General features: G+C 37.3%; 1 protein-coding gene across 4 annotated transcripts in view; it reads right to left on the bottom strand.

Annotated features, from left to right (window-relative positions):
• Positions 1-17,529, bottom strand: part of MAGI2 (membrane associated guanylate kinase, WW and PDZ domain containing 2) — a gene marked incomplete at both ends in the record, with an annotated part of 1,136,641 nt that overhangs the window by 430,291 nt on the left and 688,821 nt on the right. The window lies entirely within an intron of this gene.

Below are 17,529 nucleotides of genomic sequence, written 5' to 3'. Positions count from 1 at the left end.
GAGGCCCTACATTTGTGTTATAATATAAATCGAGTTCAAAGTCATTCGCATTAGAAGACAATTTTCTAGGCAAAAGGAAAGAAAAAAAATTAAGACACTAATGCATTCTAATACTAAGATAGAAAAAAGTATATTTAAACTTTTAACTCATTTTATTCTAATTTATCATTTGTATGCATAAATGACATTACACAATCATGAGGTATACAGTCTGATGAATTTCCACAAAGCAAGTACCTAGATGAAGACATAGAATTTTGTCTGAATCCCAGAATCTCTTCTTGATCCTTCTGAGTCACTGTACCCTGCCCAGGCTCAACACTATGCTGATTTCTACCACCATTGATTACCTCTATGCTATTTTATGTTAATTTATCTAAATGGAATTATAGAGTAAACAATCTTTTTGTTGGCTTTATTTTGCTCAGCAGTTTTTGAGATTCTTCTGTGTGTTTGTTGATAGACACACTTTCACTGTTTTCATGACTATTCTGTATTTTCCTGCACGGATAGTTCACAATTTATATTTTCATTCTTCTGTCAATGACTCTTTAGTTTATTTCAAGTTCAAGACTATTGAGAATGGAACTGCTATATGCCTATTCCTTTTCTTTGAACACACATGTGTGATTCTAACAGATTAGAATTTAATAGCTAGGTCACAGGTAGGCATCATCAGTTTAAGAGATTTTGCTACTTTCTCAAAGAATTTGCACTTTTTTTGCAATTAATTCTTACCCTATTCACTAAAATCTGAATTTTGCTACCTATAATGCAGGAGTCTAGTGAATACCCTTGAAGTAAGAACTTTTTATAGTTTTGAAGTTTAAAATCCCCTATATAGAGCAGGCCTCCAAAAGTCCAACTAAGGAACGTCAATTCTGATAATAATAAATTGAATGGGTGGGTGAGAAGAAAGAAAAAAACATTTCATGCCCAAATAAGACAGGGCCACAGTATCAATCAAATAGAACAGAAGTCTTTAAATAAAGGGTTCTCAGTCCTGCTAATGTCTAATGAGCATTGACAATCCAGGAGTGGACGACAGTGCAGAGCACTGTAATGTAGGAACTTCATGTGCTATAGAAAAGCTCTTTTTCCCCTTATAGTATTTCATGTGGCTACTGTTCTACAGGATACACTTTGAGAAATACTAGGCAAGATTATTTGGTGATTACGACAAAGCTCCATTATTTTTAAAGACTGCTCTGATTCAAGTATAAGCAACATATAAAATGCAATAGAGAGCCTCCCCAGTGGCGCAGCGGTTCAGCGCTGGGTTGTGAAGCTGCCTGCAGCCTCTGCAGCGCTGGTTCGATCCCCGGCTGCTCCCTGGCCACCGGAGGGGTGTCCCACATGGCACGCAGACCTCTCCTGCCGCCCGCTGCTCCCCTCAGCAGTGTACTTCGGTCCTTCTGCTGCTCTGCTCCCCGCTCTGGCTCTGGTGAATTCTCTCACCCTCCCGCGCTTCTGGCTGTACCCAGTGCTTGTATAAATAAATAAATAAAATAAAATAAAATAAATCTTTAAAAAAAAGCAATAGAATGTTTTTTATATATTATACTTTTACATATATACAGATTATTTATATCCCTGTACTTTTTTGCTTTGATTTAATACACCTTGAGTTTCTTTTTCCATTGTTCTTTATCCTAAATTCATTCACATATTCAATGTCTGTAATAGTTAATCAGTTTAAATACATTTGTTACCCTCCTGTGTATTGGAATTACTATCACCTTCACTCTCTAATATGTAAATTACAGATAAAGAGGCTTCCTAAATTTCCTGCAGAAGTAGCACCACAATTAGAGAAAAGAAATCTAATCAAATGTGATCTCCTGGATCTAATTCTTACCATTAATAAGAGAATGATGGGGTATGGGATCTTTCTCCCTCCTGTTCTCAGTTAACTTGAATTCAATATAATATACTTTGGAAAGAATATTGGATTTCAATAAAGAACATTTGGGGAATTTGAAACCCAGAAAGCAAGGAAGGCATCCAAATTTATGATGGCTGTAAGATGCTTGAAATAGCAATTTATGCCAGATCAAATACCATTTAAATGGGTTGTAGACTACTAGGGGCAAGTGTTTATAGAACATCTTATATCTGTAAAGTGCTTTCAGTCATTTTAAAGTAATATTTGGCACATAGCATAATTGCAGCCGACAAGGATAGTTCAATTTGACAACTGACATTCAAGAGATTTTAACAAAATGCTTCATTTGATCATTGAAATAATGTCACAAAAATATATGGAGATAAGAGGAAAAAAAAAACAGTAACAGGAAGAAAATAAAGAATACAAAGAAAAAGTGGAAGAAGAATAAATGAAAAAGCAAGGGTTATAATTATTGAAAATTTTAAACAAGCTTTGTCTAATGAGCTAGCTTTAATACTCAAACATCTGGTAGCAAAATCCAAGCTAGGAATATTTGTAATAATGGGATATATTGTGTCCCTAAATTTTTCTTTTGTAGACCTTGGATATTTCCAGAAAATTCTAACATTCAGTTCCTTTTCTGACAAAGTCTTGGCAATATAATGTTTGATATAAATTAGTTGTTTTCACCATTAGTCCACTACTCCCCCAAATTTCTGGAAGTATATATAGTTTGCAAGTTAAAAAGACAGAAGTGTTTTAATATCTGGCTTTCTATAAAACAAATCAAAAGAAAATGAAAGACATACTTCTAACACTAAACAAGACAATGATAAATGATCATAGGGAAAATAAATCTCTTTATTTTTTGCTTGTGGGTCATTAGTGGTTAAGCAAAGTCTTCTTTTGTGGCTTTTACGTGCCCCTTCTCAGAGCATATAACTTGTCTGATGCTGTAAAATTGATTATGGAGGGAATCAGGGTATGTGCTATTCTTTAAATAATGCCAACCCTAGAGAATATTTGAATAAATCAAAGATGGAGGTAATCTAATACTTTCATTAGGTAAGTCTAACTTTAATCCATGGTAAAGTAAATAAAGCATATTAGATTGAGGCCAAAGTGTGCTATTTTGTTACATATGCCATTCTCAGTGAACCATGCCAGCATTCATATTCTTGGGTAGAACTTTCCCAAGTGGTCTCTGGTCTGATTGTGTGAATTACTGTGACCAAGGAGATATTGGCAAGCATGCTGAAGAGGAGACTTGATAAGTACTTGCACACTGGGGAATGTCTTCTTAGAGTGCTCCCTCTTAAAATTCAGCCATCATGCCAAAGAAAGTCCAAAGCATCTTACTGGAAAGACAGGCTAAGTAGAATAGTTGAAAGATGCTTTGTGCAGAGAGAAAATTTGGAGGAACAGTTTTTGAATGAATTCCATCCACCGATGTTATGGACACGACCCCCACTTCCACACCAAGGAGATCCCAGGTGCCGAGGATTACAATACCCATCATACCATGAATCTGGCATGATTCTTGACTTCCGAACGGGAGTTGCTAGTAACTAAGTGTGGAGTTAAGTAGCCACATTTGGCATAAAACTGAACATATGGGCTTGTGCTCTCTTGGCCTTTCCTGAACACCTGGGGTCTCAGTTCAGATGGCAGTACCAGTAGGACCTATTAGTCAATTAATGTCTCTCTCTTCTCCCTCTGCCCACTTTCCTTGTAAATAAACCTTTTATTAACTTTTCTCTGTGTGCCTGCTCTTGAATCTTGCCCTGAGTTCTTTAGTGCATAGTATAGGACTCATACTCTTGCCACCGTTTCTCCTTGGAGTTATCCTGTAACATAACCACATGGAAGAGAACTAAGATTCTCCAGCCAATCTCCTCTGCTGGATATTATCACACGTAAGCATCTCCAGTCTGAGAAAACTGACAATACTGAGAAGAACTGTCCAACCAAATCATGTTAACCCACAGAATCATGAAACATAAACTAGACAACACTATTTTCAACCTCTGGGTTTTGCAATGGTCATATTCATAGCAATACATTATTGAAACAATAGGTAGTTCAGGGAAATAGTAGCATTAATTTATCTATATATAATTGATTTTTTTCCCTGAAAGTAATTCATTCACATAATTTCAATAGTCAAATTGTCCTGTAAGTTTTATAAAGGTGACAGTAATTCTCTTACCTATTCCTTTCCCTGGAGGTATAATGTGCTTATTTTGTTTTTACTTCATATTTTATATTTAGTTTCATTTCTTTTATTACTTTTGGATATTGAGATAAATGAGCTCTAGTTTTTAATTTCTTCTTTATTATTTCTGTTAGTGGGCAGAATAAGGGGTACCCCAGGACCCTCAAACCTGCATGCTCTAAATGGGTTCTGCCATAGCCCACATAGAGACAAAACATACTCTTAGAGCATACGACCTTCAATTGAAAAGAACTTTAATACATTTAGTGTGCGATAGAAAGAAAAGAAAGGATATAATTAAAATATTTGCCCCATGAAACACCCAAAGTTACCTATACTCTTGTGGGTAAATGCCCAGCCAAATATGGCTGATCCAAAGCAAGGCCACTGAGGTCTGAAACCTTGCCACAAATCTAAAGCACCTTCTGGTGGGGCCTATAGGAAAGGGGCAGAAGGGGTCTGGCAAGGCTGGAAAGAAAAGAGCAAAATCAAAATTCAAGTCAAGATAAAGGCTGCCATTGTCAAACTAGTGCCATTTGCAACAACGTGGATGGAGCTGGAAGGGATTATATTAATCAAAATTAGTCAGAAGGAAGAAGATACATACTGGATGGTCTTATCTACATGTGGGATATAAAGAAACCAAGCAAAAGGTCAAGAAAAAAGTCAAAACTAGCAAGCTGACCATAGAACTGAGACATACAGCAAAGGAGGAGTAGGTAGGGGGCAAAAAGAGGAGGGATGAACACAAAGGAATACGGTGACTGTTCATGGGTGGTGGGAGAACTATGGGAACTACAATGATGTAAGAAAATGTTTAATAATAAAAAATCAATTTATTATTAAAAAAAGCTGCCATTTGTCAGTCTCCTAACAGATCTCCCATGTTTCTTTTAAGTGTCTCCTTCCATGTCCCCCAAGTCCCTGGTACAAGTCCAAAGGCCAAAAGCAAGTCCAGTTCTTCACATATTTCTCTTGTTCACCTGCCTCCTTCACATTGTCTCCGTCAGCCTTTTCTCCAAGCCCTTTTCCCAGTCTTTTCTCGCTTCTCCTTGCCACTGAGCAACACCCTTCCTAGGGTAAGGCAACCCCTTCCTATGGGGATTACATTATTATACTTCCTCTGCTATTGTAACAGGGTGATGCCCAGGAAAAAGGGGAGGTTTCAGGTTCCCTGACCCACCCAAAGGAGGGTGGAGCTGAGCAAGAAGCTGTAGGGGAAACTGGAGGAGACTGGAAGGAGGAGGGAAGCAGGATGGGGAGCAAGAAGACCTGGAGGAGGCACATGGAGCAGAGAGACACATGAAGAAACTACGCTTGCCTTTTGGTCATGGATGTAGGTGAGAGACCCGTGGGGAGGTTAACAATGGCATCTTTTATCTTGATTTTGATTTTGCTCTTTTTCCTCCCAGACTTGTCTGGCTGTTTCTGACCCCTTTCTATGGGTCGCTGCTGGAAGGTGCTTTAGACCTATGGCAGGCTTTTGGGCCTTGCTCTGGGCCAATCCCATTTGGGTGACTTTTACCCATGAGGGGATGGGTAACTGTGGGTGCTAGATTTAGAAACTATATTCTTTGTCTTTTCTGTATTGTTCACTAATTGTTTTAAAGTTCCTTTTCAATAAAGGTCTTATATGTTTTGTCTTGATGCAGCAGATGGCAGAACCTATTTAGAGAAGGCAGGTTTGGGGGCTTTGGGGTACCCTCTCCATGCGCTGTAATACTATTTCTTGTCTTTGTCAGATTTTGGCTCCAGGATTACCCAGTTCCTATTTATTTGGTAAAGAGCCTAAACTTGATCTCATAATCATGAATTTAAAAAATTTTAGCTTTGCCCACTTAATTTCTATCATCTCTCTAATTCTAAAGCTATTACTTTTAAATTACATTAATTATTGTGTTTTAAATTTCTTCAATTGTTTCCAATTCTTTTGAGCTAATTTTTAGATTTCCATTTTGATATCTGTCTTTAACGTTTGAAGTTTCATCTCATGTAGGTGGTGGCTTGAGCTGTGCTTTAAAGTTAACACTGGACTAGATAAAAAAAGTTGATTATACAATCTGTGTGAGTAGTGGGGTTTGTTCACTGATGGTTTTAAAAATATGCACTCTTTGGATGGCGAGATGGCTTTTTATTGGGGAAGAAGAATACCCGGCACCAAATATCTGGGGTGTTTGCTCTCTCCAAAGAAGACTCCTCAATTCCTTGCATGGGTGATATAAGTCTGCTTGGGCACTGGGATGTAGAACTTTACTTTGAAGGGGGACAGAATATACCACCCCCAAATATGACTCTGATCAGGGATAATTTTGAGCTGGTTATTTTTAAGAAACAGCTGAAATAGAAAAGCTCTGAAAACTGAGGAGTTACCCTTCCATAATTGATATTTACATTTACAAGGAAAATCTCCATTTGTAAAGGTGTCTCCCTCTCAGAGCATTAAGAAAATGGTCATTAAATACCTACTCAATGAGGTAGGAAAAGACTTAAATCTGCATAACAAACACATCCTTTCTCACTGAGCTTTGCCAGATAACCCATCATAATTTATCCTCTTCCCCTCTCTGGACCCCCAATATTTTCTTTTATTTTTAATTGGAGATGGTGTAGAAGGTGTTGGCTTTGGTCATTTTGAGGAACTGCTCAGTTTTTCTGGGTATTACTCATTGTTAAAAACAGAAAACAACAGGCCCAAGACGTAGTCCTTCATATTGGGTCCCCATCCAGACCTAATAATATTGCTATTTCAACCTCTCCCAAAAGTATAATATTACATCAGTCAGTCTGGAGTTTCCTAATGAGCATCACTGAGGCAATCTGCCCCAGACCTCTTGCCTTCCTCAGAGGGAAGGTCAATTTACCTGAAAGAATCTTTTATTTTGCTTATAACCATGTCCCTCCCTCTTTCTGTCTACAATCAATCACCCTGCATTTGAGTAAGCCCTGGCAGTTCCTAGATGGATGCTGCCTGATTCATGAATTATTTATTTAATAAAGCCAATTAGATGTCTAAATTTGTACATGGTTTATTAAAGCCATGTATACAGGAGGTATACATGTTATGTGTAACTGTTTTTTCCCCTATGAAACTATTTCTTTTTTTATAGGGGTGTCTCAGACAAGAACCTAGAATGATTGAGGGAATATTTTTCCTTCTACATAACTGATAAAGAGCTACTTAATGGAATGCTTGATGTGCTTAATATGTAGTCAATCATGACACAAGGTCGATACTAGAGTACATCATCAATCAACTGACGACCAATATAGTTTTGTGGAGTAGAAAGCCTTCGGGTCCAATTTGAATTCCTTCTAAAACAGAATTAGAGTCCTTCCCATAGGCAAAAGTGATGTTTGTTCTGCAATGAAGTGCTATGTTGATTATAGGAAGGCATTGAATTCTAAATATAGTGTTAGATATAGATAAGTTAATGAGAGTGGATAACTCTTTTGCATACAGAGAAGAGTTATCAATTCAAATAATCAACCTTATAAAAATGTATTATGGATTATAAAATATTTTTACTTAAAATATTTAAAATCATGCTTAACTCACACTTTCTAAATAATGTCATTGTGCTAACCCGTCAGCCAGAAATTATCTCACCCTCTTCCTAACACCTGGAGTTACTAGTGAGTTTAGTTTCATATAATGAGCAGTGCATTCCTACTAGACCTCTCTTCCCCTCCTGAACTAACAACACTGGGTTGAAAAATTTTGGACCAGTGAGAGTAGTTAGCAAGCAAGAAAAACACAAAGGAATAATCAGCTACCACTATCATTCCATTAAAAAGAACTACTAGCTAAATAATTTGAGAAACAAAGTAAACATGTATTGATTTTAGCCCAAAATGTAAGAATAATATCCTTCTGTTCATTCTTATATAAGTGTTTGAATAAATGGGGAAAAATAGACAAATTTCCTGCACAGAACTCCATGAACGTATGTAGATTCCCTTCCCTCAAGGAGGGGGGTTGCTCTATAACAGTATTACATTAAGTCCCCACCCTGAAGTGCTGGCTGCTCATATTCATTTCCTTCAAAGTAATAAGTGTCAGGTTAGGTTAGGTTGGTTGGGGGACATAACCTTACATTGGAGGCACATAAGAAACCAAGACTTAGGCACATGATCAAGCATAACATCAATAGTGATGTCACATTGATCTTATGTACCCTTGTTATAGGGCAACCCCAATGTGAAAAGGGTTGGCCTGACTGTGGGTCCTTATCCACATGCTTAAAAGGGACTTATAATGAGACTCAACCGCAGGTACATACAAAAAATGGAATATTTACAAAACAGGGAAATGAAGAAATGATTAACAAAGGGGGAAAGAGATAAACTGGTGAATGTGACCTACCAGTTCCTCTGACTTAGAACCCCATTAGCACGTTGAAAGTTGGCAAAAAAACAAGGACTCCCAACACCCACATGTCTGGTTATATACCAAACCTGGCTGCTTAACCACCCTAAGTTCTCAGCAATCCTCCCTTTGGTGGTGATGGCATTATGGGATTTATAATCCTCAATGTCTTGGATAGCTTTGGTCTGGGGTGGGGGTGTGATCCATAAAACCTGTTTGTGAAGTTTGTTCAGGACATCCTTTCCCCTAACACCCTTGATATGATGTGATGAGAATGGTACTTTGTCTCTCTGATCTTTCTCCCCCAAAGTCATAACCACAGTCCACCCATGAGAAAACTATGTGAACTAACCCCTCCCGCACTTCTGACTGTACCCAGTGCTTGTATAAATAAATAAATGTTTTAAAAAAAAAGATGTTCTGGGTACATGACCCCTTCCTACTCTAGTAGACAAGAGAGAAAAGTCATTTGCATAGAAGTCTTAAAGTCTGCAACAGTTACGCAAAATGATGGCCTGAAAGTATCGACTAAGGAGCCAGACAAATATTTAAGAATGGGTATCTAGCCTTTATATCTCTAAGGTATATTCTTTAGAAAGGAAGAGCCTTCTTAGCATAGAAAATGTCAACATATCTTTACATTAAAACAGAACCAGAAGTCCCAGGTCAAAAATAATACATTTTTTTTAATGTTAATGACTCACTGTTGCTATCTGTATATGTAACTGTGTGATATCCACAAAAAGGGGAGATCCCAGGTATTCTGCCCCACCAACTCAAGGAAGGGTGGAGCTGAGCAGTGAGGATGCTAGGACAGAAAGAGGAGATTCGAAATAGATAACCTGGAGGAGGCACATGGAGCAGAGATACACGTGAAGAAGCCATACTTGCTTCTCAGCCTTGTACTTGTACCAGGGACTTAGGGGACAAGGAAGAAGACACTTAAGAGAGACAGATGTGGATGAAAGACCCATGGGGAGGCTGATAATGGCAGCCTTTATCTTGACTTGTATTTGAATTTTGCTTTTTTCCTTCCCCTTCTACCTCTTCCCTATAGTCTCCACAAGAAGGTGCTGATAAGCTTCATAGTGCCAAGACTTAAACCCTTGCATTACCAGGGAGGCCCCTCAAGTTCTTTTCTTTGAAGGTATTATGCACTAAGAGTATACTTTATCTTTATGCAGCAGGTGGCAGAACCTATTTAGAGTACACAAGGTTGGGGGGTGCCAGGGTGCCCCTCAGCCTGCCTGCTAATATTATTAATGATTTGGGAAACAATTAAAATTCAAAATGACTGATGTGATAGAAAGGATTCTATAATATGAGAAAGCTGGAAATCTGTAGTCATTTTGTTAAAGGAACAATCTACTCACTGACATTTTTACAGATACTCCCCATCTCCATGCTGAGAAGATTTCAGGTGCCAAGAATGACAATGCCCAGCATGCCAACAACCTGACCCTCCCCCACCTTGATGTAGGAGATCTCTAAATGCTGTATAAATATCCCTGTTCCCTGTTCCATTCCACGATTCTTTAGAATTCACAACCATGTAAATTTTCCATATGTATTACATTGATTATTTTTCCTTTCTTTTGCTAATCTATCTAATGCTGTTTTGATTCCTCTCTATTTGATATCCTAGGCCCATTTGTATGTAATATATACCTCAGTTGGCCCATTTACCTTAAACTTTATGTTAATTCTCCATACACAAGTTATTTGATCTTTAACTGCTTTAACTGCTACTAATCTGTATGATGTTGATTTGTTTATCTAGTCTTAGAAGAATAGAGAGGGGTGGGAGAATTTTTTTCTGTGCCCTGACAATATGTTACATATTATTTTTAAATATGTTACTATTATTTACTGATCACTTAATATTTTCTCAACTAAAAGAGGAATTAGGTTTAATTAAAACAAGAATATAGATCATATGAAAATATTTTACACTGATGTTATTTAGGAGAGAGATTCTTATTCTTATTTTGGAGTTAACTACTGTGATGGGAAATGGTTATGACTGTACATAAAAGTTCAAAGAAAAGGACATCAACTGTATTTTCTATATTCCTATGTCAGATCATCATTTTAAATAGAGAAAAATTGGCAGATAGTAGGTAAATTTCTTAGAGTGGTAATAAAAGATGTTTAAAAATTATTAATCTTTAAGCATGTTTAAGCCAATGAAAAAATCAAAACCTATAAATCCCAAGACAAAGAAGCCTTCTATAAAGATGTTATGGAAGAAAAAGACTTTTTTTTAGAGAGCTATGTATTGCTTATAATTAAAAAAATTGCTTAATAAAAGAGGTATATATACATATAATCTAAATATACAAATCACATATGTAACATAGAGTAAATAGAAATCAATGTAACGTAGGGAAAACATTTATTAAATACATTAGTTTGGTTGATGGGGAAGACAGATGTGGGCAGAAAGAATAAATTTTAAAAATAATATAAGTAAACGAAAAAGTGACAAAGGGAAGGATCTTGAAGGGAGAAGATAAAAGATGGAGGATTTATACACAGAAAAACAGAAAGGGGAAGATAAAAAGGTGGAGGGAAAGAGGACTCCTCTTGAGACTCTAAATTGGATGCATTGTCACACTCTCAGTTTAGATGTAAGGGTGTTAATGCCTTTTATTCCTCCATTTGAAATGTTAATTACCTCATTAACTACTGTTCCTGGTTCTCACTGGGAGAATAGGACCTTATCCCTCTGGGCTAACTAGTGCAGGAACAAAAGTAAGAATGCCAATGAAACCTCAGCTTTCCAGATCCAATAACCTAATATTTTAGGTTAGATATTTATCTATTTACTTTTCTAGAGACTTTTCCAGGCAAAGTTTCGTCTTCTCGTCAAGTCCTAATTCCTGGAATATCCTCACCTATTAAGGATCACATAGGCAGTTTCTGTTCACACACTGAGTCTAATCTCTGGCTACATGCTTTGTGAGACATTCCCCATTTTCAGTCATGATAACATGACTTTTTTGCTAGACTATAGGCCCCTTGAATATTTTAGTTTCTGTATTTGATACAGTGATTGGTAAAAATAAGTGCTTAGTATGTATTGGATATATGAATGAATGACAAGATGATAGTTTAATATCCTTAATATTTGCATTTCTCTTTCCAACTAAATTGTAAGATAATTGAATGCAAGAACTAACTACTTATCTATTAATTGACAATATACAACACTATACCCCAGACATATAATTAAGTGAATATAATAAGTGAATGAACTAATGGAATTACCATAAATATTCCCAACAAAATAATGTCTAAAATATAATTCATGATTAAATATTTTCAAGTAATATATTTTTTGTAAGTAATATATCAAATATAAGTGTGCTTGTGTGATTATGTGTGTATTTTAAGAGATATTTCTCAAAGAATATCTCTCTTTTGAATTTTAAAATTTATATTTAATACATGATGAGATCAGAAACATCAATGTCACTTAAAAAGAATCCACAAGACATTTAAAAAAAAATCCACAAGATGTAACCATCTAGGGGAGTGATGGAAATAGATTACATGTAATATAATTGTAACAGGGTGGTCCCAGGAAAGGGGGAGGTTCCCTGCCCCACCCAAGGGAGGATGGAGCTGAGCAGGAAGAGGAGAAGCTGAAGAAGAGACTGAGGAAGGAAGCAGGATGGAGCAAGGAGACCTGGAGGAGGCCCATGGAGCCTAGAGACAGGTGAAGAAACTGCGCTTGTCTTTTGGTCGTGGACTGGGTGACACAGATGTGGGTGAGACCCGTGGGGAGGTGACAATGGCAGCTTTTATCTTGATGTTGATTTTGCTCTTTTCCTTCTGGGCTTGTCCAGTTGTTTGTGACCTTTTTCTGTGGTTCCCCACTGGAAGATGCTTTAGACTTGTAGCAGGCTTTGGGGCCTTGTTCTGGGCCAATCCCATTTGGATGGACTTTTACCCACGAGGGGACGGGTAACTTTGGGTGCTTGATTTAGAAACTAGACTCTTTGCCTTTCCTGTATTGTTTCCTAGTTTTATTAAAGTTCCTTCCCATTAAAGTCTCCTATGTTTTGTGTTGATGCGGCGGATGGCAGAACCCATGTAGAATAGGCAGGTTTGCGGGGTTTGGGCTGCCCCTCTCCCTGTTCTATAACATAACGAGGATACTGATTTCTGGCTTTTTTTGTTACAGTGCTTAAATGGGACAATAGAGTCTTCAAAACAAGGCAGTGATTTGTGTATTCAGTCACATGCACTTATAGAACAATCTACAAATCTTATTTAACAATTACTTCCTATGGATGAATATTACTCAATCCAGACAGACTATAAGGGCATTAAAAAAAAAAAACGGTATAATTCATCCTAATTAGGGAACAGACAGGGTTCAGAACATCAAATTTTAGAAGAAGGTTCAGATAACATTGGAATGGTCCAGTATCATCATGGTTGTCTTAGTTGTCAAATCTTGTGAAGGATAGGCCTCCCCAAATATGTTCAGATAGACTTTTTTCAAGATGTCTAGAGCAGGTTTTTTCCAATATGTGTCACCTCGGCATGATTAAGGACCCAGGTCAATTGGAGGCCCTTTGAAACTCAGAAATGTCACCATTACTTAAAGACTGAAGATTACCCAGATGTAGGGTCATCTCCAGAAATAAATAAGGTAGGTCATCTCCAGAAATAAATAAGGTAGGAAACTACCTTAAGGCAGGTCAAACATCTATAGGCAGGGTTTTGTGGTATCAAATCTCACTATCATCATCAATGCGACCTCATTCTCTTTCCTTAATGCCCAGGCCCCCATGCCATTCCCTAGTTCATGATGTAAATCCTCAGTCTGTACCATTTAACTCTAGAATTTACAGCCATGTAAATTTTCCATATGCATGTAATTAAATTTGGACTTTTTCTCCTACTAATCTGTGTGATGTGAATTTGTATGCTGGAAGGACCCAGAGAGATAGGGGAATTTTCCCTTGTGCCTTTCCATTGGTTAGAAAATACTTAGCTAGCTCAGCAAATTACTCCCAAAGCACTTTGTAGGAAGGCTTAAATAGATAGTGATACTTACAGCTAGTGTATTCAAATCAGAAAGACTGATTAGGCCAGATTTTATCTATTTCTATCAACATTTGATGAGGACAACCTTTGGTAATAGCATTCATTGTTGATCTGAAATTATCTTTAGTCAAAAATATAAGAGTTCAATCTGGTCTGAATACTGAATAGAAAAACTCACATTCCCCCTCCTTCTCCATCCCAACCGAGGTAATGACAACATGAGTGCAGATGATGACAGTTCTCTGCTAATTTTAATGGGATCTCAACTTAATGCCAAATAAAAAACAGAGATCTCAATTATAGTCTTTTTGAATTATTATAGTGTGAGGCCAGAGATGCATACTTTCATCTTCTACTTGTCAATAAAATGCTGAAAAACACACACACACACAGAGATTAGTTATACCAGCTAATTAGTTAATATCAGTATATCAGCTAATACTTGGTAAAAGCCAGGAGAAATATTTACTCAGAGAACCCAAGGCAGAGCTGCAGCCCCAGACTGAGTGTGGGAGGTAAGCAAGTCCCTTGATCACAACCTCTGCTTTAGGCATGCCTGGCCTTTTCCAATGAGGAAAAGCAAAGACATACCTCTTGCCTCCCTCTGTCTACATGGAAGCTGCTTCTTGGTACCATCAGGGACATGGTACAAATACAAACTATCACTACCATTAAATCTTTTCTTTCTACTCCAAGTCCATGCTTCCCCATAATGTAATACCACCAGAGCATACATAGTTATGCAAAACCAGTCTGTGGCTAGAACTTTAGCTATCAGTCAGCAGTAGGAAGGGTAGAGTCCAAGACAAGTCTTTAGGAACCATACACTAAAGATTGGGGTTAGTAGTAACTTTTAAAGAGTAGTAACTTTCCACTTAACTATTTTTCAAGAGAAAAATTACAAACCAAATAATGCAGTGATGAGTTTCTTTCCCCTTATTTATATGTTTATGTAGCAAAAGCAAAACTTTGATCAGTTTAGCAAAACCTTTTAAAGATGGCTGACATTAAAAATATAGCATATACCATGCCTTTCAATAAATCTTTAGGGACAAAGTTTGAAAGGATTCTGAGAGCAACCAGGTGGAAAGTAAAGGAGATTAGGGACTTTTGTGGTAGACAACTATTATATATGGATATACCTCTCCCCTTCCTTGAACAGAAAGTCTCCAACCAGACATCTGCAAAATGGTTCTACAATATAGAAGAAGGAGACTATTCCATCCTCAGTATAGAGAAAAAACACAAACATGTTTTGGAAATGGAATGTAGATAGAAGTGACATTTGCTATGCCTAGGCCCGACTTTTAACAGCTTCCTAGGAAATCATCTCTTTTCCCTGACAACAAAATGGAGATGACTCCAAATGAGGACCTACATGATAAAGATGTTGGCCATGCAAGAGGGAAGGAATCTAGTCACTTGACTGAGGAACACTTGAAACCAAGCTACCTAACCAGGAACACCTGCATTAGATTATTGCTTGAGCAGGAAATAAACGTCTATTGTATTAACCATTGATATTTTAGGACATGTTGATTATGGCAGCTACCATTACATTAACTATAATACTACTAGAGATTCCTTGAGGAAAATGGAACCACTGATATACTTTGAGTTTAGAAGAGGAATCTGGGGGGACCTACCTAATATTTCAAAAAACCTACATATCAGAACTTTGCTCTGCTTTAGCTTATTATAAGCACTTGAATAAATCAAGTAAAATCTATGGAAATTAGTTTCCTTGTCAAAGACACTGTTTATAACAATTTGTCCCTAAGTTAGTTGCAGTTTACCTTTCACCAGATTAATACCCAAATTAATGTTAGATACCATTCAAGTCAGCAATTAAAAAATGTAAGTGTAGAGAAAGAACAGAGATGATTTACTAATAACCAACCTGAAATGACTTGCTTAAGATAGTTTTTATGAAAACACATAGGAAAAAAACTTAGGGCCTCCCTGGTGGCACAGTGGTTGAGCACTGGACTGCAAAGCTGCCTGCAGCCTCTAAAGCAAAGCGTTGGTTCAATCCCTGGCCCCCGGCGAGGGTCCCACATGGAGCTCAGACCTCTCCTGCCGCCCGCTGCTCCCCTCAGCAGTGTGCTTTGTCAGTCTGCCTGTTCTGCTCCTGGCTCTGGCTCTGGTGAATTCTCTCACCCTCTTGCACTTCTGACTGTATCCAGTGCTTATATAAATAAATAAATAAAATCTTAAAAAAAAGAAAAGAAAAGAAAAGGGACATCATTCTCAAAAAAAAAAAAAAAAAGAAAAAAAATTAGTGTTGGCACAGTAAAGATAAGCCTAACCTTCCCCCTACCAGTTATTATTAGAAATATAAGCTTTTCAGAAATGGGTAAAAACAAAAATTTCCCCAAAATATATCATAACTGATAATACATCTCTTTTAAAACAACATCAACCAGGGAATAGAGTAAGGGAAGATATGGTTAGATTTGAGCTGAATACTTTAAGGAAAGCAAAAAAGTCTAAAAGTGCTGACCTAATACCTTGGGGAAAATTATAAATGAAGACTTGTCACTTGATTCATTTATAATTATAATTGGTAATATGCTGGACAGTACTGAAGAGTACAATCATATATTGGCAGGAAAGAATGAGATGATAACCTAAAGGTCAGTTTCATTTCTCTTGTCTATGCTAATTGAGTCCTTATGATGGAGAATTCAGAGGGAGCCAAATGGAGACAACTGTACCTTCCGCACTGAGCCCGAAGGTCCTTATAGAATAAATTGCAAAAGTACTTCTAAATGGAGGAGGTCATCAAGTAAGTTAAAGAAACTTACTTAACTCATATGTGATGGAAAAACAAAACATAACCACACACACTAAAACAAACATTTAAACATCAGAGTCTTAGATCAGTTGAACAGCTTAGAAATTAGTTCAGCCCTGGGGAACATTTGGTTCTTTGAATGAAGGTTTTTCAATTTCAGTAGAAATCAACCTTAAGATGGGATATAGACTAATGGATGTGGAGAGTTATACTAGTCAGCATTCAGAAAGGAAAACACTGTTTTCCCACATAAAATTGGGAAAGTCCAAAATCTCTTTGCACAGCATCAGCACAGTGCAAAGCAAATGAGATATATGAATGATAAAGACTGAATGCAATGCAGATCTACTGCAGTTGTAATTGAGGGATAGTAATAGCCATGGCTGAGCTGTGTGATTGAGGCAAATAACTGGTACTTTATGTATTGCATGGAGTTTGGGAGGTAGGTGAGGCAGGGTGTGGATAAAGTGTCTGGAATTTGGATGTCAGCCAGACTTGGCTCAAATCTTGATTCAGCCACTAACTAGCTGTTTTAATGCTTAATGTTAATGGATTAGCTGTTTAATGGCAAGTTACTTAGCCACTCAATTTTCTTATCTATAAACTGGAGATGATAATATGTACTTCATGGAGTTTTTGTGAGATTTAAATGGGACTGAGAATGTACAGTGGGATACCCAAGCTGATCCTAAGTAAACTGTGTCTACTAATAGGATTTAAGCATATTTGAAAAAGTCTGATGCAATGGTGAAGTAGACTATCTAGATACTATATGCAGGAAGAATAAAAGAGCGTTCAGAAAAAGAACTTCTGGGGGAAGAGCTAACTTGAGCCAGTAATGATCTCAAAGTCAGTAGGAAGGGAGGGATGATGATTCCACATACAACTTGAAGTCTACTACTCAACTCCACCTAGGCTAACACTCCAATTTCACATCTGCGAGGAAGGAGACAGAGAGCTGTGTCTACAACCTGAAAAGTATCTTTCACTGAAATCCTATTGACTTTGGGACAATAGCAACCTCACTGTGGAATTAATGTGAAGGGTTCTCCCAAATGGAAGAGTATTTTTCTTGCAATGGTGACCATACACAAAAAGAACAGCAGTGCCGTGGGATATAGCAGCACTTCTTGCCAGCCTCTAAGAACGCAGTTCAAAGTAGAAGTGGCATTAACATAGGCATGGAGATGGGGTGGAGTGTT

This window comes from Talpa europaea, assembly GCF_964194135.1.
Source record: "Talpa europaea genome assembly, chromosome: 3".
In the NCBI taxonomy this organism is placed as follows: Eukaryota; Metazoa; Chordata; class Mammalia; order Eulipotyphla; family Talpidae; genus Talpa; species Talpa europaea.
This window is presented reverse-complemented; position numbering and strand designations above follow the sequence as displayed.